This window comes from Lontra canadensis, unplaced genomic scaffold, assembly GCF_010015895.1.
Source record: "Lontra canadensis isolate GAN:19392208 unplaced genomic scaffold, GSC_riverotter_1.0 scaffold8, whole genome shotgun sequence".
In the NCBI taxonomy this organism is placed as follows: domain Eukaryota; kingdom Metazoa; phylum Chordata; class Mammalia; order Carnivora; family Mustelidae; genus Lontra; species Lontra canadensis.
This window is the reverse complement of record NW_022631002.1, coordinates 32640402-32666172: the sequence shown is the minus strand read 5'-3', so window position 1 is coordinate 32666172 and position 25771 is coordinate 32640402. Positions and strand designations below refer to the sequence as shown.

The 25771-nt window shown below is 54.6% G+C and overlaps 1 protein-coding gene across 1 annotated transcript in view; it reads right to left on the bottom strand.

Annotated features, from left to right (window-relative positions):
* The window catches only part of ZNF423 (zinc finger protein 423), a 268424-nt gene extending 243098 nt beyond the window's left edge, over positions 1–25326 (bottom strand). Inside the window, exon 1 of the mRNA XM_032854539.1 lies at positions 25257–25326. The gene's annotated coding sequence lies outside the window, so the exon portion shown is untranslated. The remainder of the gene's footprint in view (positions 1–25256) is intronic.
* Positions 25327–25771: the final 445 nt, after the last annotated feature.

Genomic DNA, 25771 nt, shown 5'->3' with positions numbered 1-25771 from the left:
GGGTTTTCAGCTATTTATTTCTAGAACAATACGCTCACTGCAACAACAGCCGTCCAGGGAGGCAGTGAGGCAGTCTTCCTGGCGGTGACGGCGCGGCGCGGGTCTCCCCCTGCCTTTCTCCTCGGCAGGAGGGGGAGGGAGGTGTGAAAAGCCGTCTGAAAGAGGTGGGTGGAGGTGGTCAAGCCCTCCCTCCCCCCTCCCCCCACCGCACCCCCTCCCCACAAGGCTCATTTTCAGCGGAGCCAGCCAGCCAGAATGTAAGCGAGAACCTCAGAAGGGTCTCGGAGATCCAAGATTTCGGGGCAGGCAAGTGGCAATGGGGGGAAAAGAAAGGCCTGGCCCCCACAAGGAGCTCTTCCTCCACACAGTAATTAACCAAGGCTCCCAGCACCCTTCCTTGGCTCGCCGGCCTGCTTGTCCCCTCCTGTAATATTTTTCTAATTTGCGTCGCCGCTTCCTGCTTCCTCCAAGCCACCTTAATTGGAAACTCTGGAGTTCACACGGAAAGTTCCTCTCTGCTCTCTGAGGACACCTATCGAGGGTGGAACCGGGCTCTTCACAATAATTCTTACCAGACACGGCTAATAATGACCCTCTTTCGCTAATGAAAAAAACACACACAGGCACACATTGTGGCTGCTGTAATTAAGCTTGTGACGAGTTGAGTTGGAGGGAAATTAGATTTATTTACATGCTGTTCTGTTGCTGATCAAGCACTAGCTATCGGGAAGACTTCTAATTAACCCTCGTTTAGAGGGTGTGCTCTTCTGTGTCTCCTTCCCTCCCTTTGTAAATTGCAGTTGGTTAAGAAATAATAATAATAATAATTAGCCATTCTTAGAGTTGAGTTCTCACCCGTAACTCGGTTTCATCCTCGAGCTGCGTTGCCCGGCTGCTGACGATCAATGCCCGTAACCTGCCAGTTCTGAGCCACGGGGTCATCAGTCCAACCCACCAATGACTGTGGCTGAAGCACCTGCCACGGGCCGGGTCCTGCCCCAGGCGCCCAGCCCGTCGGAAGTGGACCCAGAGCCAGTCCGGCCTCCAAAGAGATTGGGATGACCAGAAAAGAACCAGGTGAATGGCCAGTGGAGGCAGAAGCCATGGCCAGGCTGGAAGCAGGAAGCACTGGGGTTTGGTGGGAAGCCCTGGGGGTGTGGGGGGGCGCACTGAAGGGTCTGTAAGGGAGGGAGGAAAAGCAAATGCGGGATTTAAGCAAGATGAGAGCAGAGCCCACAGAGGTGACTGGAAGGTCTCCGTGTCCAGGGTTTTCAGAACAGATTTGCTGTCCATGGCTGACTGCCTCCTCCGTCTGTGTGTGCACAGCTGTGTCTGGGAAAGCAGCAGGCCCGGGATGCCACGGCTGGGAGCACACAGGTCCGGGGCTAGGTGTTCTCGTCCCAGGAGCTCCGGATTCTTCAAACCTCCTGGTGCCCAGGAGGCAGTGGGCAGCAGACAAAGGCACCCAGCCCCAGGTACCACAGCCTCTCAGGTCAAAGAAGCTGCAAAGGCAGGACACCCACCAGCTCAATGCCGGCTTGTTCTAGAAGGGATGGGGGGAGTCATTGCATCAGACAGATGCATAGACCAAAAGGTTGCTCAGTTGCAGAAATGGTGGATTCTGACAAAATGCACATCTTAGAATCAAAGCAACACAAGATAATCAGGTCTCCTTTGGAGGACAGCCAGCCTTGTGGAGGCCAAACTCGGCATGAAATGTACGGAATCAGGCAAGGCCCCCGCGTCCCCTAGACGGCCAAGGCAAGGAGCCTTGAGCTGTCACAGCCAAGTCTATGGCACCACCGTCCCTCAGGGTCACCTTCCCCACCACCTCTATGGCTCAAGTGGTCCCAGCTCATCCCTCAAGGTATCTAGAGAAGCCTCCAGTTGGAAGGGACCCAAAGACCACGTCATCCAGCCCAGCTTTTACCAGGTCAAGCACCCCTGCGAGCATCCCTCCCGAGGGCTGTCCAGAGCTGGCCGGCACACCTCCATGGAAGGGAGGTGGTCACGTCAGTCACTGCCTCCCAGGGCACTGCCAGGTCAGGGACTCTGATGGTGTGGGAAAGAGGGCACAGACAGGAGGGGCCCATGGGGGACAACACCCATCTTGAGTTTGGAGGCTTGCGAGCGGCTCTGGCACCAGCGGGGGATGTAGGAAGGGTGGGCACGCACACAAACAGGCTTCAGAAGCCGCAATCCACAGCGCTGCATGATTTTCTAGATCTCTCCTAAAACACGTGGAACTTTCTGGAAGCCTATGTCCTGCTGAGAAACAGCACGGCTCTAGACTCCAGGGGAAGGTCCGTGAGACATCTCCTCCCGTCTTGCGCATGGCTGTTTTGTGTGTCTTCTAAATCTCTTGTCACATGCCAGACGATGACAGTTACGTCTTTGCCGCTACGCAACACTGGGCCAGGCACCTGCAGCTCCTCAAGGAGAGGGGCCGGACCCGGCGCCGCTGGGCCCCTCCATGCCAAAGACCAAACAGAGTTTTCATCACTGTGAAAGGTACGGGAGGCCAAAAATTTCCAATCTCACAAATCGTGTTTTTCTTGCCTTTCAATATTATATTGGGGATTCCATGGGTTTCTAACGCTTTGCCACTCACTCAACTTAATAACTGGTTATATTAACATCTCCCCTATTCTCCTTCTATTTACTCTTGCTTGGGAGTTAATGAACTTGTAGCTAAGGGAACCCTCTAACACGCTCACATAATCACGGCCGCCTCCCCCGCGCCAGGGAAGGGGCTTCCTATATGCCCATGAGACGAACGAGGACAGCAGCCCCGCCAGCTCCAGCTAAGAGGATGCCACCGTCATCCACCTGCTTGAAGCAAGTTCCCAGGACAGCAGGAACCCCCGAGTGCTAAGGACGGCCCGGCCCCCACCAAAGGTTAACACAGTTTAATTACCAGCATTTTAAAATCACCATGTCCCAGTCGCATGAATTCATCTGCCAGTTACTTCTAGAATTCGACACATTTCTACAGGTTATTGGGACCTGGGAACTTGAACCAAGCCAGGGATGTGGTCACCTGCCTGTGGATCCTCTCCTCTTGGGCGGAGGGGTGAGAAGCCTCCCTCAGTGGGAAATAGCCCCTTGCCATCCATTCTGAAGAACAGACTTGAAGACACACACGTGCACCCTGGACGGCCCCAACCGCAAACTCAGTTTACCTGCCACAGCAGGTGCGAGGAATTAGTCTCCCAAAATGCTCTGATGGGGAAATATGTCACAAATGACAAGTTGGAGAAAGGATGGTGTGCAGCCCCACACTCAGAAGCAGGCATCAGCTCCTCCCCTCCACACTGTCGGTCCCTTCCGGCCACCATCACCCTGGTTCAGGACGGTGTCACCTCTTCCCCCCGACGACAGCACAGCCTCCCGGGCCCGTCCAGCCACCTGTGAAACCCTGAGTGGATGCCTGCTGTATGTTAAGCACTAGAACGTCCTTCTTGTCCCACCTATACCTGCCAACAGTGGAAAACAGTTTATCCACGAACCTCAACGTCAGAAGGACCCACGTCAGGAATTTGTTTTAAAGGATTTTTAGGGGCACCTGGGCGGCTCCGTCAATTAAGCGATTAAGCGTCTGGCTTTGGCTCAGGTCATGATCCCAAAGTCCCTGGGATCGAGTCCTGCAACAGGCTCCCTGCTCACCAAGGAGCCTGCTTCTCTGCCTCTGCCCTTTCCCCTGCTTGTGCACGCTCTCTTGCTCTCTCAAATAAACAAATAAAATGCTTTCCTAAATAAATAAATAAATAAATAAACGATTTTTAAAATAATCATCCTTTTTTAAAAAAATATTACTCCCTTGATCTCCTTAAAGAATGACACTCCAAGACTAAGGCATCATGGCAAGGAACGCACATTTAGGTGATGGAACTTTAAAGAAATGCGCAGACGTGATTGCCATAAAAGTCCGGCAAGTGGTCACTTCTGGAAGGAGGAAGGGGGTTATGACCACATGGGCCTCCGGGGTGGCTGGCAAAATTCCATCTCTAAACCCAGCTTAGAAGAATTCCCTCAGTCCTAAATTGGTCTGTGGGGCATCTGTATCTGTTTTTCATCTTAAAATAAAACGGGTCGCCCCTTAGTCCTGTTCTCTTTCACTGTACTGTCTATGAAGAGATTTCTGGGGAGGCGCCTGTGGCTGTGACTGTGGCTCAGTCATTAAGCGTCTGCCTTTGGCTCAGATCATGATCCCAGGGTCCTGGGATCGAGTCCCGCATTGGGCTCCCTGCTCGGTGGGGAGCCCACTTCTCCCTCTGTCTGCTGCTCCCCCTGCTTGTGTGCTCGCTCTCTCACTCTCTCTCTCTGGCAAATAAATCCAATCTTTTTTAAAATTTTAGAAATAAAAAAATAAAGTCTCCAGTCAAATATTAAAAGAGAGCGAGAGATTTCTGGTCATAGACTCCCCTACTGGGCTGTAAGCTCTATTATGGCCCAGGTCACACCTGACTTGCTTACTACAACCCCAGTGCCTCAGGTTGCTGAATGAAGGAGACAATGAACGAATGAATGAATGCGCCTTCCACAGGAGCTGTCTGCTCCAGACTATACTCGGGGACCAGGAGCCACACGTGCCCTCCTTACCATGGACCCAGGGGTGCCTAAGCCAGGGCTTGGCACACAAGAGACAGGTGACACATTTTTATAAAATAAACCAGTGAAAAAAACCAACTATGCCAGACAGAGGGGGCACAAAAATGACCAAGGCATGGTCTTCCCATCAAGGACCTCCTCATCGAGCAAGGAGAGGCATGAACCAGACCACGTGGTGAAGGCGAAGGTGGAAAATGCATAGGGGGTGACGTAAGCAGCGTGAGGAGCAATCAGGAAGGGCTTCTCGGAAGAGAGGGCACAGAGCTGATTCTTGAAGGAAAAGCCCGAAATTCCCTCCACTGGGAGGTAGGACAAGCACCTCCCGGGAGGTGCTCAGGGTCTCCACAGCCCCACTGACTTCTCCACAAATCATCTGCCACATCTGCTGATCTGCCACAAGTCCTGTCCCGAAATTCCCCATGTCGTGCTGTTCCCACCACCTCCCTTCCAGCGTGCGTGCGTGTGCGGGCACACACATACACACACACACACACACTGAGAATGTGCCTCCCACGTACACCTGCTTTGAGGTGTAAAGCATTCCCATTCCTGTGGCTGGAACCAAACTAGAGAGCACAGAGCTCCCTCTCCTCCTGGGACTCCTGGGACACAGGACTTGCACACTTCCCAGCCACTCTGTGAGGCGTCCGTGCACCCAGACCAGAGGACAAGGCTTACAGGGCCCAAACAACTCGCCTGAGACCAGGCCGCAAAGGTATAGAAAAAAGGGACATCAGAAGGCCTGAACCCCACTTTCCATGCATAGAAAAGTGAGGGGCTCACCACCCCCTCCCCACCCCACTGTCATTCAGAACATCAAAATGACACTTCAGGTTCCCCCAAGACCCTCCTCACTCAGGGGCTGCGAGTACTGACCTCTGTCTCTTATCTTCCACGTCCGTCTGGAACGCTGGCAAGGCCAAGCCCAAGCCTGGCCCTAGAATACGTTCCTCTAATAATTTCAGAGGCAAGGAGCTCAGTAAAAAGCCACAACCCCCACACCTCTGAAATGCAAGCTTTGCCTCCTGTGCTTCTTTCCCTGTCCCTTTTCTACTAAGATTTAACTCCACTGCTGTAAAGGGCTCAAATCTCTCTCTCTTTTTTTTTAGATTTTATTTTTAAGTGATCTCTACACCCAACAAGGGGCTTGAACTCACAACCCCGAAATCAAGAGTCTCCTGTTCTACTGACCAAGACAGCCAGGCATCCGCACAAAGGGCTCAAATCTTAAGGGAAGTGGGTGGTGAGTTTTTCCAGAAGACATTCCCAGCACCCACAGGCTCCGTGTGTCCCTCCCAGCCAGGCCCTCCAAGGGCGGTCTCAGCCCAGCCTCTTACCCCAGATGCATCTCTGTCCTCTTTCTTCTTTCACTTATCCTTAGGTCTGGGAGATCCATCCCGTCTTTGGGTGTGGCGGCGGGTAGCTCGTTCCATTGCTGTGTTTGTACTTTCCTTTTCTTTCTTTTCTTTTTTAAGATTTTATTTATTTATTGGACAGAGAGAGAGCAATCACAAGTAGGCAGAGAGAGAGGGAGAAGCAGGCTCCCCGCTGAGCAGAGAGCCTGATGCAGGGATTGATCCCAGGACCCTGGGATCATGACCTGAGCCAAAGGCAGAGGATTAACCCACTGAGCCACCCAGGCGCCCCTGTACTTTTCTCTTAATGTTTGTTTTCGTAAAGATCAGGTCCTATCTGGTCCTTTTCTTCCCCCTCGGTGTCACGGACTAGGCTCAGGCAGTAGATCACAGGACCCGCTCATCCCGTATTTCTGTCCCACCGTTTGTGCGGTTGCTGCTTTGAGGTGTAAAGCATTCCCATTCCTGTGGCTGGAACCAAACTAGAGAGCACAGAGCTCCCTCTCCTCCTCCACGGGCCTCTGCTGCTCCAGCTCAAGGGGTGGAGGGACACAGGGAAGGGGCTGTGTCAATGGGTCCCCCAATCCCAGGGCTGAAGTGTGGCAGGAAGGAAGCTGAGGGGACTGGTCTCAGCCAGAGCCTCACCACACCCGGGCCCACGGGGGTCCTTCAGCCAAGTCAGGACAGGAGGAGACCACATTCTCTAGGTTCCTTCTCATTCCGCCGGCAGACAAAGCTCTACAGAGAGGGCTGTAAGATGCACAGCCATGGTGGGAAACAGCATGGCGGGTCCTCAGAACATCAGGCAACCCAGGCATCCGTCATCAGGTGAGTGGAGAACGAAATCTGGTCAGTGCGTACAAGGGAATGTGATTCAGCCTTCCAGAGGAAGGCGGTCCCAACACCTGCTCCACCATGGACGAGCCTCGAGGACATGAGGCTGAGGGACACGAGTCACACCAGGAGCGACCCTGCAGGGCCCCACTGCCTTGAGTATCTAGCGAAGTCGGATTCAGAGACCAAGCAGGATGGAGGCTGGCAGGGGCTGGGGGACAGGAAATGCGGAGTTGGTATTCAGCAAGGACAGAGTTTTAGCTGGGGGAAGGCAGAGAGTTCTGGGGATGGAAAGTGGTGCTGGTTATACATCAGAGCACACGGGCTTAGCACCACTGGACTGTACACCCGAAAATGGTTAAGATGTGAATTTTATGTCAGATGTGCTTTACCACGGTTTTCGGGGTTTTTTTTTTTAAGTTTTAATGGGAAAATGTGTCAAACGCTGAGAAAGGATAGAGCAGGCAGATGTAAGAAAAAGTGAAACAGAAGTCATGATACTAATATAAGACAAATGCAATTCAAGGGGCGCCTGGGTGGCTCAGTGTGTTAAAGCCTCTGTCTTTGGCTCAGGTCGTGATCCCGGGGTCCTGGGATGGAGCCCCGCATCGGGCTCTCTGCTCCACGGGGAGCCTGCTTCCTCCTCTCTCTCTGCCTACTTGTGATCTCTTTCTGTCAAATAAATAAATAATTTTTTTTAAAGTAATTCAAGGCAAATATTGTAAAATGAGAATGGTTTTGGAATTTTTTTTTCTTTTTGAGAGAGAGAGAGATGGGGTTGGAGGGGAAGAGGGAGAGAGGGAGACTCTTAAGCAGGCTCTACCCAGCTCGGAGCCTGACTGGGGAATTGATTTCACGACCTTAAGATCATGATGAGAGTCAGACGTTTACTGACTGAGCCTCCCAGGTGCCCTCAGATTTTTGTAAAAGTGAGGTTTACAGGGATGCCTGGGTGGCTCAGTGGGTTAAGCGTCTGTCTCTGGCTCAGGTCATGATCTCAGGGTCCTGGGATCAAGACCTGCATCGGGCTCACTGCTCAGCAGGGAGCCTGCTTCCCCCTCTCTCTCTGCCTGTCTCTCTGCCTACTTGTGATCTCTCTCTGTGTGTCAAATAAATAAATAAAGTCTAAAAAAAAAAAAAAATGAGGTTTACAGCCGCAGTAAGTCCAAAGAGGGGATAAGGTGCAGAAGAGCATAGAATGTCCAACCAGAGAGAAAAAGCACAATGAAAGGCTCCTGTCTTCTCTCTCACTTGCTCCCCACATCCCAGCCAGAGAAAGCAGCACTTGAGGTCAGCAAGAAAACACACCAGCTTCTGTCAGACACAGCAAGACCTGACACGGGGTCAGTGAGACACCCTTCTTTAGACATGGGCATCCACGCTTCTCTCCAATCTTGGACCCTTCAGAGCAATACCCAGATTCTGAATGACTCCCCTTCCTCTGCCTTCTTTAGAAGGAGGTTTTGTCCCCAGGAGGACCCAGGACACTCAGAACACTGCAGGTCTGAGCCCAATTCACAGGGAGGCTCTCTGCCTCCCACCGAGGACCCATCTGGAACGGGTACAAAACGGGCGTTATCCCCCACTTCTCAGCCGTGCTAGGAGCCAGGGACCATTGGCTCCATTTTACAGAAGGGAAAACCAAGGCTTAGGGAAGTCAAATTACTAAACTCGGGTCGCAAGCACGAGGCAGAGCTAGGATTCGTGTAGGACCCGGCAGACTCTAGAGCCCAATTTTTACCCATCGGACTATTGTGTCCTTCCAAGACATTCAAACAACCTGGGGGATTTCACGGGCTGGAAACCAGAATTCAGAGTGGGCCGAGCCTGAATCAGGTACACCAAGACCAAACCTTCCCCTAGCAATAATATTGATTTACACAGACAATTTCAAGGTTTCAAATCATATCTAAGAATCCATGTGATCCAACAGATCAGTGAGGAGATCGGCGAGGTTTTGTTGTCATCCACAGAGGATACAAAACTCTCTGAGGAATCACCAGAGAGGCACATGAACCATCAAAAGTCACACAGCAAGTTCCCAGGGAACCAGGCCTCATCCGAAGACAGTCACCCCACGAGGCCCCCCAGGAAGGTCCCCTCAGACACAACATGCCAGCGGGCACCAGGACACAGGGAATTCTCTGAAGTCCATGCAGCCCTCCTGCCAGGCCACCGCTTGCTGCCTGCCTGCCAGTCTGACGCGCTGCCCTCCGTTTTTCATCGCTAATTAATTTGGATGGAGATGTCTTTAAACTGAGACTTACGTCGGGTCCTCCCCACTGTCTGTGAACCAATTTCATTACAACAGAAACCATGTTGCCAAAATGAGAAATCCCCTCCTTTTCAGGCCTGTGCCCTTGAAGGCATCTTATTAGAAAAGACCATTTCTTAATTAACATTTTTGATCTTTAATCCATTACACATCCCTCTAATCCTGTACGGAGGTGCGGCTGGCCCACTTCCGCGGGCTGGCTCTGGGCTGCGCGAGGCTGGCAATTTCAGCACTGAGGGCTCGCGCACAGCTGGACTCCGCCGCGGACAGTCTGGGGCTCCCAGACACCACCCCCGGTCCAGCCGCCAGTGCCGATCCCGAGCGGGAGCGGGGGAGGGAGGGGGCCTGGCGCAGACACCCCCGGAAGGCCAGTCTGCAGACGAGAGTTCACTTCATTAACCCCTGAACCCCATCTCTTCTCGCCCCAGAAAGGTTTCTAGCAAAGGCGGTTTCCGCCAAGCGTGAGGGCCGCTGGGCTGGTCTTCCTTCCCATTTGCACGAATCTCAAGCAACCTGATCACATCTGCACAAAGAGCTGGTCCCGTCAAGAGCAGGGTGCCCCGGTTTGGAAAGCTTCGGACCTGCCTGGTGACTCCCTCCTTCCTGGAAGCCTTTCTTCCTTCGGTTTTGCACACCTCGTCTTGCCTTCAGTGCTGATGCCTCTCGGGTCAAAGTCCTCTACTCTATTCTGTCAGAGCTCACTCGAAGCTATAAGTGCCAGCGACTCAGACCCAGATATGTCCCCAGGCCCCTCCTCCCCATAGCACTGGGACAGACATTCAAGTCCCGCTCAACCTCCCAGAGGCGTCCCCATCTTGCCCCCAACTTGCAGCCCAAAGCCGGCGCTCGGGCCCCACCCCCCCACCATTGTATCAGAGCAGCTCTTCCCAGGACCCCATCCCCAGGCTGCTCACCTCCAGCCACCCCGCTGCCTTGAAGCTTTGGAGTCACCCTTGCTTCCTCCCCCAACCAGGCACACATTCTGGACCCACCTCCAAAAGAAATTCCTAATCTGATGTCTTCTCACCTCCTGGCCTGGGTCCCAGCCCCCATCATCTCCCACCGGGGCAAGGCCTTCCCTCTAGCCCCCTTCCCTCTACCCCAAACCTCTAGCCCTTCCCTCTCGCCCAAACACAGCTAGAGGGATCCCTTCTCCCTTCTGCCCCTAGCCTTCCTTCAACTCGGAGTAAAATCCAGTGCCCACCAAGACTCAAAGTCTGCCTGCCTCCCTCCCACTCCATCCTGACCTCTTCTCCCCTTCCCCACTTCCATGGCCTCACCTCCTTCCCCCCACCTCCCAAACCTCACCTCCTTCCCCACCACCCACCCCCGCCCCCATGACCACCCTGACCTTACCTCCTTCCCCCCACCTCCCAGGCCTCACTTCCTCTCCCCTACCTCCCTGGCCTCACCTCTTGCCCCCCCTTGCCCTGGCTCCCTCTACTCCAGCCACAGGGACCCTCCTGTCCTTCAACAGGCCCAACACATCCCCACAGCAGGACAGAAGGCTGCTCCCACCCCTCTGCTTGGCTCATACCCTGTCTTGCGCAAACTCCCCTCCTGGACACAGAAACCTCTCTGAGCACCCTACAGATGCCCCCTCCTCCCCACCACCCCATCGCTCTCTAACTGACCGCCCTGCTGGTCATGTCCCAGAAAAACATATTCTATTCCCCAGCCCTTAGTAGGTGCTCAGTCACACCTGTGGCTGCAAGAATGCCAGCTGTTGGAGTCCACCAGTGGTGACGCAGGCTCCTAGCCATCACCGGCTATCAAGGGGTGGTCCTACAATGCCAGCACCTGTGCTCATCCAGCAGCAACTGAGAAGGTGGTTAGACATTCAGTAGAACTTCCTGGTGCCTTGCATTTGGGAAAAACTGCCCATCACTGAATAAAGCAGAGCTTGAGCCCTGGGCTGGATTACTGCGGGGCGGGGCGGGGGGGGTGGGACTGAGGCCCAGGGGCAGGGGAGGTGGAGCCTATGAACAGTTAAGGAAGAGGGACAGGCCAGCACTTGGTCCTTCACAGACTCAGAAGGACAGGATGGGGGGTTGTGAACCGGGAGGCACATATGCAAAGGCCGCACAGAAGGCAAGGATGGGGCTGGGCCCGGAAGGACTCTGGCACAGGATGGGGGCATTCCAGGAGGGGGACACAGGCCAAGCGAGGCATGGGCTAGAATGAGGGCAGAGAGCACAGGACAAAACTCCAAGAGGCCACTTTGTGATGGGGAATCCTCCCACCCACCCCAACTCTTGAGCTACATGTATGAGTAAGACTCTCCACGGGGAACCCACTGCCTCAGGGCACCATGACCTCCCCAGGCTCCTGGTGGCCCCCGAGCCTGGCCAACCTCAGAGGAGGGCCCAGAGCATGGGAATCCAGACTCCCAGTCTAATGCTCCTACCATCGCCACCCTCTATCTTTGCCCACTGCCCTAACTACCAGCCCAGACCTTGACCTGAGCCCTGAAGGCCATCATGCTGCAAAGCCTGAGGTCAAGAGCCCTTCCCCCCAGCAGCACTAGGTCAAAGCACTCTGCTTCCACACCCCAGGCCGGGGATGGAAGGGGGCCATTGGAGGAGCCATGGGGCTGTGTATGACCCTGGCACCAGACAGGCTCCTTTTAGGGAAACCCTGCCTCAGCCAGAACAGACCCCCAGTGGGTCTGCCCAGGATCTGGGCTGGGGGTGATGCCAAGAGGAGCCCCAAGGAGAACACCCATGACAGGGACCACTCAGCACCCGCCACACACCCCTGCCCTTGCACGTGGACCCACACACCCCCTTCCAAACCTGTGCATCAGACACCGGCCCTTCCCCGGTGCCCTGTGTGGGGTCCCAGTGTGGGGGGGTGAGGTGGGGGGGGTTGCGTGCCGGGTTCTAAAGTCAGCCCGTGAGGCAAAAACGTCACCTATCCTGAGATTCAGCAGCCGTGGCTGGGATACACATGGGAGGATAATGGCCAATGAGGGGCCTGGCTCCTGTCAGGTGTGAGGGAGAAGACGCGCATCTTAGAACCCCAGAGTCACAGCTACCTGAGGCTCCTGAGGGAGCAGCAGATCTCCCCCAGAGCTCAGGCTCACTCAGGCAGCCCCCGTGACTGGAACTGCCAGCTCTCTTCACATTGTTACTGCCTTCTTTATTTGGGCGAATGTGCATCTTAATTGGGAGAAGTTAAATGGACTAGTAACGACCTAAGTCTGCACATACACTGTCAGCAAGGTAGGGAGGTGGGATTAGGTGTGTGCTGTGCTGCAGACCTGCTGTGTGGCACTGGGCAAGACTCCTAGCCTCTCTGAGGGACACTGTCTGCATATGGGAAACAGGCATGAGAACACCATCTGCGGTCCAAATGCTACTTCAGGGGTTCATAGAGCTAATGTCTGTGGAAATGCCTGCTGGAGGGAGGTGAGAGGACACAGTGACAAGCACACAGGCCTTGGGGACAGAGAGAGCCAAATTCAAATCCGAGCCAGGCACCGGTGTCTGGAGGAGGACACACGCAAACTTCAGGCCAGAGCCACAGGGACGTGTGGCAGCCAGCCACCAAAATGACTCCTCCCTAAGGGGTGGGTCCTTGGCAGCCCTGCCCCAGGCCCCTGGGGGTCCCCAGACTCCACAGGGTTGCAAGAGTCAGGGGCTCTGGCTGAAATCCCAGGCTGGCCGTCTCTTTCTCTCTCCACATTTGGGGAAGGCATTTCCTCCTTCTCGGGGCCTGAGGGTCAGGTTTCCACCCCGATGGAAAGTCCCACCCAGGGGCCCCCAAAGGAGACCTCACCATGGAAACTCCATGGGGTGCCTGCCAGACACAGGGGTAAGTGGCCCCGGGTGGGCCTTCCTGGGGCCAAGCCTACAGTCCTGCCGGCCGGAGGGGGAAGGGCCAGGAGGGGGCTCTAGCTGGACTTCAGATCGGGCCCAGAGCACTGTTCATACACACAAGAGTGGGTATGTGTGAGCGGATCTGGGGATGTGGATATACTTCAGGCATGGGTCTACAGACAGACCCCAGCCCCGAGTCCTCCTAACACCCCTGAGCCTCAGTTTTCCTGACTGTGCCCCCTGCACCCCACCCACTCAAATAAGATGAGTAAATACAAAATCCTATAAAAAGGGAACAAAAGATGGGGACTGCTGCAGCAAGTCCACAAACCATGGCCAGAGTACGGTATAGGCAGAGGGGCCCCAGTGCCAGACACACCTCCCCAGCCGCTGAGCTCAAAACATAAGGATACAAAGAGAGCTCCCAAAGTGCGTCCGAACACTCCATGAGTGGGGCGCCCGGCTGGCTCAGTTGGTTGAGCATCTGACTCTTGGTTCCAGCTCAGGTCATGGTCTCAAGGTCATGAGATGGAGCCGACGCGGGGCTCCATCCTGCAGGGCAAGTCTGCTTGGGATTCTCTCCCTCTGCCCTCCCACATGCATGCGTGCTCTCTCTCCTCTCTCTCAAAAAAAATAAATAAGTCTTTAAAAAAAAAAGGCTTTATGAGCTGAGGATAAGGGTCCTCAGAAGCAGGTAGGGGCTAGCTTCTGAAGTCAAAAGTTTGCAGAACCCTCCGGAAGCAACCCAGCAACCCTGGGCATGTCCAGGGCTCTTCGAGGTCCCCCACTGAAGAACCCCGCTCCATTGTATCAAACCAGGCCCTCGGGCCAGTCACCTGAGCAGCTGCCCCAGGACGCAGCCTGGCTTGGCCCAGCCCCCTCCAGGCAGCTCCGCAAGGAAGTTCGTGGCTGCGGTGTGCACTTAGGCCCCGAGCATTCTTCCAGGGTCAATTTAAGAAAGAACTCTAGGAAAGTTGTTTCTGCATTGTGTGCCAAATTGTTACTGAGACCGTGGCTGTTGTTTGTTCAATGATTAATGAGGCTCCGCAGAGTAAATTCCTAAGCATTTGGTGCCAGGGAAAAACATTTGTCTGTCCCTAGTGCGTGAGTCGGGAAGAGGCGGCCAAGCCTCCCTCCATCCGATTTCTCCTTTGGCCTGAGCTGCCAGGAAGCTCACCTACACAGTGACCCATACCTGGGGCTTCGGACGTAATTAGTTCTTTCATCTATTATTTTAGCTGCCCAGCGATGTAAGGCCATCTCATCTCATTCCATTAATAACACCCAGAGCCAGTGTTGACAGGTGCTTGCGCTATGCTGGGCTTCGTGCTGAGCACGTGACCTCTAATTCCCACTTATCCTTGCGGGGGGGGGGGGGCACAAGCTAGGGCTTCGGTATCCCTACTTTACAGATCAGGAGACTGAGTCCTGAGAAGGTGACCAACTCAGCCAAGTGTGTCCTCACAGCTAAGAACGGAAGAACACGGCTCTTGTGTCCTCCCTCTAGAATGTGGGTCCCGGAGAGCTGGATACCACTGCATCCTTAGGGCCAAGTATGGTCCAAACAGACACCTGCAAATTAGGTGTTGAACAAAACCTAATTAGTGGGGAGCCTCTCCCCAAAATTAGTGCTGTGTGAGATCCAGCCCTGAGACAAAGGTGTGTTTGTTTCAAAATCCAGGCTCAGACTCCTGGTGGGGTTTTTGTTGGTTTTTTTTTTTTTTTAAGTCTTTAGGACTTGGCCAAGCTAACCCTGACCTTATCCTCAAACATAACACTAACCCTAACCTTAGGCTTAAACATACCCCTAACCACGGTACTAAACCTAAGCTTACTTCCAGCCCAATCCCAGACGAACTAATTAACAGCCAATAGAAAGCTCACTGCCCAGCCTCGTCCTTGGTTCTGTGGGGCGAGCCCTCCAGCCACAAAGGCCAGTAGTGGCAGAAACTCGGCTTCCAGCACAGATGGTGGGAGCATGTGGGGTCTGCAGCGGGGAGAGGTCAGCAGAGCCGGGGGTCAGGTTTCCCCTCCTGGGAGGCCCAGGCAGACCTGAGCAGGGCAGGCCCAGCCCCGCAGGCCTGGAGCAGCAGACGGTGGAGTGGGCCTGTCCTGCCGGCCCCCGGATCACAGAAGCGGCTACTCTGGCCTATGAGGGCCAGCCCAGCGGGTGGGGAGGAGATGCCCTGCCCCGCTTCCTGCCCATTTGCGGCTGGCGAGGAGCCCCGCAGCCAGCACAGGAAATAACAGGGGCCCCCAGAGGCCGCCCATGCAGGCCCTGCTCCGAGGCTGCCCAGGGAGGGAAGGAGGCCATTGTCGCTCTTTGTTTCGGTTTCCCCAGCATTGCCTGGGCTCCAAGAGGCCCCTGGGAGCTAACAAAGCTTCTCCCAAACCCGCAGCTGTCCGGCCTCCCTCAGCCCGACCCTGGGGACGGACCCACCAGGCCCCTGGACTCTTAAAGTGGCAGGTGCAGGGTGGAAATGAAGTCACGTCCAAGTTGGGGCTGGGGGGGGCGCCTGTGGGCCAGAGCAGGCCAGGCAGGCGGACAGATGGGCACTGGGGTCTGTGTCTGCACACGGGTCAGCCCTGCACCAGGCCCAGCAGCAGGGGTTTGAATCTTTGGACGGAAAGTATGTCTAAGGCACCGAGGGTACAACAAAGAAACCAAAGAAAAGCAGAGAAAGAAAATAGAGAGCACAGAACAACCCGGGTGTCTTGAACAGCCGCACGGTCCCTGTCCTTGAGGAGACACAGCCCAGAAGCAGGATTTTTCTGCTCATTTGCAAGCCCAGGGGCGTGCTGCGTGCATGTCTCTCTCCCTACACGTTTGAAGTGTGTGCCTATGCACACTGCGTACATGTGCATGTGTTCCTGCACTCCTGCCTGCATGAGTGTCTGCATGTGTTCATACTTGAGTCTGTGAGGATGCATGTTGTGCATGCTAGGGCACGTGCGAGGTGTGGAGGCCAGGTATATGAACGTGTATGTGCCCTGGGGGCTGGAGGAGTGACATGTGTGAATATGTGTCTGTACATGTGTGTTGTGGGTACAGGTGTGTGTGTGTGTGTGTGTGTGTGTGAAGGTGTGTGGGTGTGTGCACATGTATGTATATGCACATGCCTGCCCCCACAATCGTTGGTGGGTCAACCATCAGCCTTCACTCGTTCCTGTACTGGCCCAGCCACCCCCACTCCCCTCGGGTATGTCACTATAGCGACCTCATTAGGGCTCTTAGCATCTCCACTCATCTCCACTCAGTCCCAGCCACTGAACTAGCAACGAAAAAAGGGGGCCCTAGACTCAGATAAAACCAGCCCAGGCTTAAATCCTTGCTCTAGCCCCATGAGCTCAGAAAGCCTGCACCAGGCTCTCAGCCCCTCTGAGCCTCAACTGCCCTCTGTGAGATGGTACACTTCCCACAAGCTGTGCTTTAGGAGGGTTAAATGAGATCATGTGTGCTGCAGCCCAGCCTCATGCCCCGCACCATGGACTAATAACTAGATGGCTATTATTTTTATTGTTACTGTTACTACAGTTGCTGGTAGCCAGAGCTAGTTGCTGAAGATACAACAATGAGCAAAACAGGCACTACCCCTGCCTCCCCAAGCTTGTGGGGTTTGCAAAGTATTTACCCGTAAGATGTAGAAAGGCAGAAGCAAAAAATGTACCATTTACTGGATTCAGTATCCGTCCAATGTCCTAACTACCAACAAGTATGGCCAGCAGCCATCAGTTAAAGCCATTAACCACAATGAAGGAGAAAAGAATTATTAGTGTGGGCAAGAAAAAAAATAGGGTTTTTGACCCAAGCAGGCATCAGTTAGCCAGGTTCAGACTAATACATACATGGAGTGGTGTGTATGTGTGTGCACACACTCCAGGATTTTAGGAGAATGTCAGCTGAGAACAGCAGCCTAACCCCCATGGGCCACACTTAGCCTATAGCAGGACACTGGCTGATGCAGCGCTAACCATCCCCAATCCAGGAGCCAGGCCCTGCAGAGTGCCCGCCCAGGAAGCCAAGAGCAGCCAGGCAGCATGACTGGGCTGACCTTGGCTATTTCCTACTGGGCACTGACCCACGCTGCACAGTTGGTGCATCAAGTCTTGCCCAGGGCACACACTCACAGCCTTTGCCTTTCAGAGCAGACCCTGTCCACCAAACCACTGACTGGCACACAAGCCCACTGAAGCCGTCTCCACTTTGGAAACAAGCAACACCGCACCAACCAAGGTCAGCATGAGTGAGGACTCAGTCCTAACCCAGCCATGCCCACTACGGTGACAAATGACACAGAGTCCCTGCCTCAGAGAAAGCCCAAGTCCATGCAAGAGGTGAAAACCAGCAAGACGAGCCCCACTCCGTGGTTTCACTCCCGTGAAACCACTGGCCAGGCTCGGGGTAGACGAGGAGGCTGAAGAGAGACACCACACACACACACCCCAGGCGCCAGCACACATGCACACATGTGCATGGGCTCTGCACACACGTGTTCACGGCAGAGAGGGCACAGAGGATGTGATCAAAGGGTAGCCCAGCAGGAGCCCCTTGCTGGTCCAGAGCCAAAGGAAAGGGCGGGCAGGAAACAGCACATCCCCCTCACAGAACAGGTCCCAGTCAGCCCTGGGGACCCAGGATGCAGTACAGAGGGGTGCAAAGGCCCTGGGGTCTCCAGGGGTCTGAGTCAAGGCTGTCGCATCTGGGTATGCACACACACACACAAGAAACACACACACGTGTGTGCACACGTGCACATACACAAGTACATGCCTCCATGTGCACGCAGGACACAGATGCCCTACACCTCATGGACTGCTCACCATGGTAACAGAGTGGCCACCTCTCAGCTCCAGTCCCCCTGAAGGTTTCCAGGCCTCCTGGGCTGGGGGAAGCAGCGCTAACAAAGGCACAGGCCCGCTGGCCTGGCTGGGGGTCCAAGGCACAGACCAGCCGGCGCATGCCTGCCACGCTCCCTTGGTGAGCTTGGGGCCACCATGTCTTCCTGCCCAGCCTGCCTGGTTCCACTTAGTTCAACTCCCCACAGACGCCCTGGCCGAGCTAATGAGAAACTCCCCAGCCGGCCCCACATAAAAACTCATTTCATAAGTCTTTAAAATGCTGGAAAATTATACATCTATTTAGACCTTTTCTACTCCTTTAAAATGTCCCCTGGTCCATATGACTGTGTTGGGGGTTCAAGTTCGAGAGGTGGACAGCTGGAGCCAAAGGAAGCCTGGGCCGTCCGTTGTTGGCCACGGCATCCTGGCCATGGGGGGCCGGGACACACCCACAGCGGAGCACAGGGTGCAGGGTCACTCAGGGAAGAATTCAAGTGAGGGACCTGGCAAGGGGTGGGGAGAAACAGGGGTCCAAGTTCCTCCAGCTTGGACTTGAAGATGGAAAGAGAAAGTCAGAAGATGCTGGGAGCACCTAAGAAAAAGAGCACCTACTACACCGAGGTCCTCGTCATGGTACTATTTATAAGAGCCGAAAGAGGAAAAGTAGTCCAAATGCCCCGCAAGGGAGGGGCAGTTAGGAACGTGAATGCCCAGCTGCCCAGCGACCCCGACGTGGCTTCTAAGACAGGAGGCTGCGTGGGTCCGGGGATTACAGGAAGCTCGGGTCTCATGGGGGCAGGAGCCACGTGTATTCCACCATGCCCGTGGACTTCATCTACGTAAGCTGGTTGGTACAGGACAGAGCTGGAAAGGGGGCTGAGAGAAACACAAGGGGCAGGGGTGCAGAAGCAGAGGTTGTAGGTAGAGCTTCTAAGAAGTCATTGAAATAATAAACACACACTCTTGAGAAACAAGTGGGGTGGGGAGACAGCTCCTAGAAGGTGCGGAAGTATAGGCTGGGCTGTCCGGAGGGGCCTCGATGCCCAGCGTGAAAGGCCCAGTTTTCCAGACATTTCCGTCCACTTCACCGTCAGAACCTCGGGGTGCAGGACGGCAGGGGTGGGGAGGAGGCTGCGACCTTTGTCAGGAGTGGGGACCCTGACCACTATCCCTAAGCCACTGCTTACCCAGAGCCAGAATGAAAGGAAAAGGAAAGGCCTCCAGCACCCCTTCTCTATGGGGCCCCCAGGATACCAGTCACCTAGACACTATTCTAATTTCTCACCCAAGCAGGTCCCAGAGCCAGCAGCCCAGTTACCAGCCTCCCCTGTGAGCCACACCCATGCCCATCACACAGCTACCCCAGTGGGAAGGCAGGCTGGGGCTGGGCATGCGGGAGAGTCTGGCCCCCAGTGTTTCCCTAGCCTCTGAGACGGGAAATGTATACAAGGTCTTCAAAACATGTATCTCCCTCTCCTCCGGGGCAGAGGAGTCAGACCCTTTCACCTGACCCAGGAGGGACCTGGGCACAAAGCTGAGTCTCTCACTGAGCCTCTGGATTCCCTCTACAATGAACAGCCTGGACAACACCCTCATAGGCAGCTCGGCCAGTGAAAGTTTTGGTGCTACGTTCACACGTCAGCTGCCTGGGTTCAAATCTTGGCTCTGCCACTTCCTGCCCGTGTGACTTTTAAAACAAGCCACTAGCATCTCTGTGCCTCAGTTTCTATATGTGAACCAAGAAGGAGGGCTGGCTCCCAGAAGTAGTTTGTAAATGATGTTTCCATTAACCAGGACAATGAGACCTGTCAAGGTGGCAGGAAGGCCCAAAACTCTGATCACCCCGATAAGGTCTCAGGCCATCGCAAACTACTATTTATTTGTCAGAGAGAGAGAGAGAGTGAGCACAGGCAGACAGAGTGGCAGAGGGAGAATCAGGCTCCCCACAGAGCAAGGAGCCCAATGCGGGACTCAATCCCAGGACGCTAGGATCATGACCTGAGCCAAAGGCAGCCGCTTAACCAACTGAGCCACCCAGGTGTCCCGCAAACTACTATTTTTTTTATCGAGCGTTTCTCTCCAGTCCCTAGAACGTCTGTCACCACCTGGCTACACTGCCCAGGCACTGACAATGAGTGTATGTCAGAGTAACTGTTTCCCATCTCCGGATCACCCCACCAACCCTCCTCCCACTCCATCCCCAAGCTTGCGCCCATGTTGCCATGTTGGAAGGAAGCCCAACCTGTCCTGAACCCAGCCAGGAGAGCTGAGAGGCTCCAGTGACACTGTGACCAGACAGTTACAGAGAAACGAGCCCCCCCAGCCCCCGGTCAAACTCGGCGATCAGAGCAAGGGAGGCAAAGCTCAGTTTGGTTGGACTGGTTCACTGAAAACCCACATTGTAGGGCTACGCTCATCCTGGTGCCTGCCACTTGGAGACCGCGGTCCAAAAGGCTTGAAGGAAAGAAGAAGAAGCGTTGAAGAGAAGACAGGCCTCCTCAGGGAGAAGTTGGTGGGAGGGCAGGGCAGGGGGACAGAGAGGTCCCTCTGGGAAGGGCACCCTTAACAACCTCCTAATTGGTGACCAGGCTGAAACCAACAGGCAGAAGGCCTTTCTGTGACCTGAATAAATATATATATATATTTTTTAAATATGCGTTGTCCAAAATGAGATACCTTTTCACATTTAGGAAGGCTAGGATAAAAATTTTTTTAATTTTTTTTAAAGATTTTATTTATTTATTTGACCGACAGAGATCACAAGCAGGCAGAGAAACAAACAAAAAGAGAGAGAGGAGGAAGCAGGCCCCCCGTGGAGCAGAGAGCCCGATGCGGGGCTGGATCCCAGGACCCTGGGATCATGACCTGAGCCGAAGGCAGAGGCTTTAACCCACTGAGCCACCCAGGTACCCCTAGAATAAAAATTTTAAAAATTTAAAAAAAGGAAAATAACAACCGTTGGTGAAGATACGGAGAAACTGGAACCCGCACGTCACTGGCGGGGGCGTGAAATGCGGCGCCGCTGGGGCAGCCGACCGGCCGTTCCTCCGAAAGTCGCGCAGCGTCACCAGAGGACTGGGCAGCTCCACTCCTGGGTGTGCGCCCCGCGGAGCTGAAAACGAGTGAGCGTCCAGCAGAGCCCGGCACACGGGAGTTCGCAGCAGCGTGTTTACCACAGCCGAAGCGGGAAAATGACCCAAACGTCCATTAACGGACGAAGAGAGAAACAAAATGTGGTCTCATACAGCAGAACATTATTTAGCCTTAACAAGGAATGCAGGATGGGTGCAGGCTACGATTTAGATAAACCTTGAAAATATTGGGCGACACAGGGGTGCCTGGGTGGCTCAGTCGGTTGGGAGTCCAACTCTCGGTTTCTGCTCGTCATGATCCTGGGGTCCTGAGACGCAGCCCCGCATCGAGCTCCCTGCTCAGCGGGGAGCCTGCTTCTCTCTCTACCCTTTTCCCCCGTGTGTGACCTCTCTCTCTCAAATAAATAATTTTTTTTTAAATGATAAATACAGGGACGCCTGGGTGGCTCAGTCGGTTAACCAGCTGCCTTCGGCTCAGGTCACAATTCCATGGTCCCCGGATCGAGTCCCACATGTGGCTTCCTGCTCGGTGGGGAGTCTGCTTCTCGCTCTGCCCCTCCGCCTGCTTGTGCTCTCCCTCATGCTCTCTCTTGCTCTCTCTCTCTGGCAAATGGATAAATAAAATCTTTTAAAATAATAATAATAATAATAATAATAAATACATAAGTATATACAAACTCAGATGACCCAGCAGCTCTGGGTCTGGCCCCTGGCACCACGTGCCTCTAGCAGGGCCTGTCACATTTTACCACAGACCCTCCCCAGCCTGCCCCCTCACCCGGGCCACAGGCCAGCCTTGGGACAGGGAGGACCTCTTTGGGGCTCTCCCAAAAGACTCTCCCAGCTCTAAGGCATTCAAACCCATGAACTTCCCTGAAATCACACGTGAAATGTTCCCCCTGGATGCTCAAAGGCATCCGTGGCTCAGAACAGGTTCCGAATCATGCTTCAGTTATCTCCTTATAAGCTATCAGCTCCCTCATCAGCCCCCAACCATGGGTTTAAAAAAAAAAAAAATCAGGAACCAACAGGGAATGATTTAAAACCCCAGCTCTACTATGCTCCCCACACCCAGGCTCTGAGCACAGTGCTCAGTCCCGGGGCTCTGCTCTCAGGAGCCCGGTGTCTGCTGGCGAGGGGCAGGAGGAGGCCGGGGCTCCCCCACTCCCGGGAAGCCAGGCCAGAGAACACTGCCACGGGCGGGCTCTCCATCACTGTCAGGGGCCCAGACTCAGACACGAGGGCACAGACTCAGCAGGCCAGGTTGTTCCTGGGGATGGTAACCACAGGGTCCCCCAGGGCAGGGGAGCCTGGAGGCCAGAGGTGAGTAGAGAGAACACAGAACATTCTGCTTCTTTATTGGGGTTCTCCATCACGCTCCCAGAGCCAGGGCAAAGCAGGCGAGGGGGAAGGGCACCGCGCCAAACTTGCAGCCTGGCTGCAGGGCCCCCTTAGGAAAGGAGCTGCCCATGCTCCTCCCGGTGAAACGCGCTCGGACCACCCTGCTCACCGCACCCTGGATTCCCTTGATCGCAGGAGCCCAAGACCCTCCATGGCCGGTACCCCCAGGGACCCTCATGAAGCTCCAGCAATGCCCCCTGGTCCAGTTCGCCCTCACTGCCCCTCCAGCGCCAGGCATCACGGAGGTGAGACCACAGGGTCTGGCCGCAGGAGGACTCAGGTTCGAGTCCCCTCTCCACAGTTTGCTGGCCAGGGACCTCAGATCTGCTGCCACACAGCTCTGAGCCTCCTTCCCCCGTCCGCCAAATGAAGACGGCAGTTCTCAGAGCAGTGCCAAGGGCAGCTCGGGGAGGCTCTGCTCCCCATAATCTTCCTTGGCACCTGCCCCCATTCTCTGATGCAGCCAAGTGACATTTTCTCAGCTTAATGAAAAGCGTTATACTAAAGCAGCTTTAACCAGGCCGCTGGCCCCGTCCGCCACCAGATGGCCGGCCCTAAACCAGCCTGTGGAGAAGCTCTGGAGCAGCTTCTGGAAAGAGCCCCCGCCTCGCGGGGCTGTCGTGATGGCTGGAGGAGAGGGCGCAGGGAAAGCGCACCAAGTCAAGGCTCAACAAATGTGACATCACCCTCGTCCAGCGCTGCCTCCCAAACTGACTTTGTCCCTTCACCCAGGATTTGCACCAGCTCACGACCCCCAAGCTCAGGGAATCCAAGCTGACTTCCGTAGCCCAAGCCCAACGAACTTGGGAAGGAAAATGTACTGCATGCACTGTAAAAAATTCACCAGAAATGGGCCAAAGAAAACAAAATCCATTGCTTGGCTGCGGATTATCCAGTGCCCGGATGCTTTGCCCTCCCTCTCTCCATCTCCTAGCGGACCATCCGAAGCTGACTGGCACCACGAAGTCCCTGAGGACTGGAAAGGACTCACAAAGAGCCGTGTACCTCTTTCTGCACACGCGTATGGGGCCTGCTCAGCTCTTGGCTGGAAATGGACAAATCCCGCCACCTCTATGATGCCCGGCCACCCCAGAGAGCCCCTGAGGTTCCACAGCGGCAGCAGAGACCCCAAGACAAGCAGGGCCCCCATACAGCCCCTCGGCATCGCAGACCAAGAGACAGTTCCCTGCCCTAGGGAGGCATCAGTAGGGCCCCCCACCGGACGCAGGGCTGTCCTCCTCCACGACGGATGCCACTGCCCTCCCTGCACCACGCTGCTGTTCCTGTCTGTCTCTACCGCCTCCGGCACCATTGGGAAAGCGGCCCGGTGGCAGGACCTTATACGGACACCCCGCTGGACACTTTCCTGGTTCGGGGGTTTGGAGCACAGTGAGGATCATTTTCAGAGTCGGCCGAAGCCTGAGCTCATGCACCCCAATGTGGGTCAGGGTCCCTGGAGGAGACATGGAGATTTATACTCTCACTGTGTTTCTACCAACCCCGGGAGTGTGTCTCCCTGCACAGAAAGAGATGGGACAGGGGCTGTGCACACCCTTCCTCCAAACTACCGAGTGTGGACCCCCAGGTCTGTCCTAACCCTGGACTCTTCTGAAAATGTGAGCACTGCCCACCTCGTTCTGGCTTCAGACAACACCTCTCTCCCAGGGAGAGAGCCCCTGTCACCAAGGGCCAGGCACCTGCAGATACGACCGAGCCCAAAACTGAATCAGCCGGGATCCTTCAGACTCTCCAAACAGCGTCCCATTCGTGCTGGAAAGAGCACTGGACACAGAGCCCAGGAACCCAGGTTCGCTAGCTGTCCACTCCCTTTCCGTGTAATCTATACCAGCATTTCCCAAATCTCAGTCATTTGCAAACCATCTTCATGATTTTTGCTCAACCCAAGCACTATGTGCCATTACTTAAAACTGTCAATGCAATTTTCTCACTTAAATGAATTTAGCATCAATCGCAAATAGCCATTAAATCACAAATCCAATGTATAGCCATCCGAGCATTAAATGTTCATATGCCTGATGCCTCACACCACATTTCTGGAACTACTGACCCAGAGCAAAGGTCCTTCTGTGCCTCAGTTTCCCCAGCTAGAAGACAAGAAAGTTGGACTAAATGATTCCCTCAGAGTCTTCTCAGGTCCAAGATTCCTTAGACTGGCCTGCCTCCAGCTCCCTCAGGAATCCAGAACCAGTTGGTCAGGATCCTAGGATAGGCACGAGGCCGGAGAGGCTGCACCTGCTAGACTAGGAACCCAGGCCATTGCCCAGAGAGGTGTTGGCTGGATGCAGAGCAAACAGGAGTCATACCTTCCACTCAGGAGCTCCCAAGGACCCACAGCCAGTTCTAATCGCAAGTTCCACAGGCAGCTCCAAAGTGTAGGACTTTCGAGTTAGGAAAACTTTATCCCTTCACTCCTTTTTAGAGCTGGGGAAACTGAGGCACAGAGGAGCTCATGCAAGGACAGAAGTGAGCCAAAAACCCAAGTCCCCTGACTGCCAAGTCACCAGCATCACCCAATGGGGGCCACGCGCCCCAGAAGTCTGAACTTCCCGATTACCTCCCCCTGGAGGCCTGGGCTGGGGTTGCCGGCCTGGGAGAGCAGAGCAGCTCCGTCTGGGAGGGGAAGTCTGGGGACTGTGATTTCGATTGGAGTTTAAACATCCTATTAAAGTGGGTTTTATGCAATTAGACTGAAATGAATGTGCAGTGAGGCCCATGGCAGGGGGCTTCAAAGCCTGTGTCACGGAGGTACCGTGGTCCATCAGAACGCGCCCACAAGAAGGAAACGTGGTCCCCCAGGAGAATAGGGCATATTAGTCTCCGTATGTAATAGATTTTATTGACCATATGGAACTGATATAAAAATCATGTGCATGGGGTAGTCTGGCCTGGAGACAGGAATGTGACATGAAGAATATGATTTCCATAACCAGCTGGGTGGCTTCCTGAGTTCCTGAGCCCACCCCCCAGGACCCCCAGCAACTCCCCCAGCAGCCCCCTGGGCATTTACCTGATGCTGTCACGGAGGAATCCCAGGCCAGCGAGAAGTCCGAGGCCTCCCCCTCTTCAACTGAAAGAGAGAACAGAGATGGGCCTGTGAGTTTTGACGCTGTACAAACAGGCCATCAGGGTGGGAAACAGGGCAAGGAAGAAGGGTCATTTGTGGGGGTCCTTCTAATACCCACAATCAGAAGCAAGGGGATAGAGCCTACAAAGAGGCCTTTGTTGGTTTCACAGAGACGTAAAATAATCAGAATAAAACCTGAAAAGCGCGTAAGTGCTGGATCAGTATGGTTTCCGCACTTCCGTGTCCCTAGCAGACATCATGAGTCAATCACAGCATGGCCTAGAGCCAGATGCCACATCAGGATCTTTCTCTACGTGCTCCCGCTGATCACTATCTATGATCAGAGTTTCCACTGGAGGTAAAGTCATTTGTCACTCGCGGGAAGACCGCAGAGACTCAGACATCTCCCTGATCCCGCAGACACTGTCCTCCTCCCAAACGCTCCTTAAACCACCACT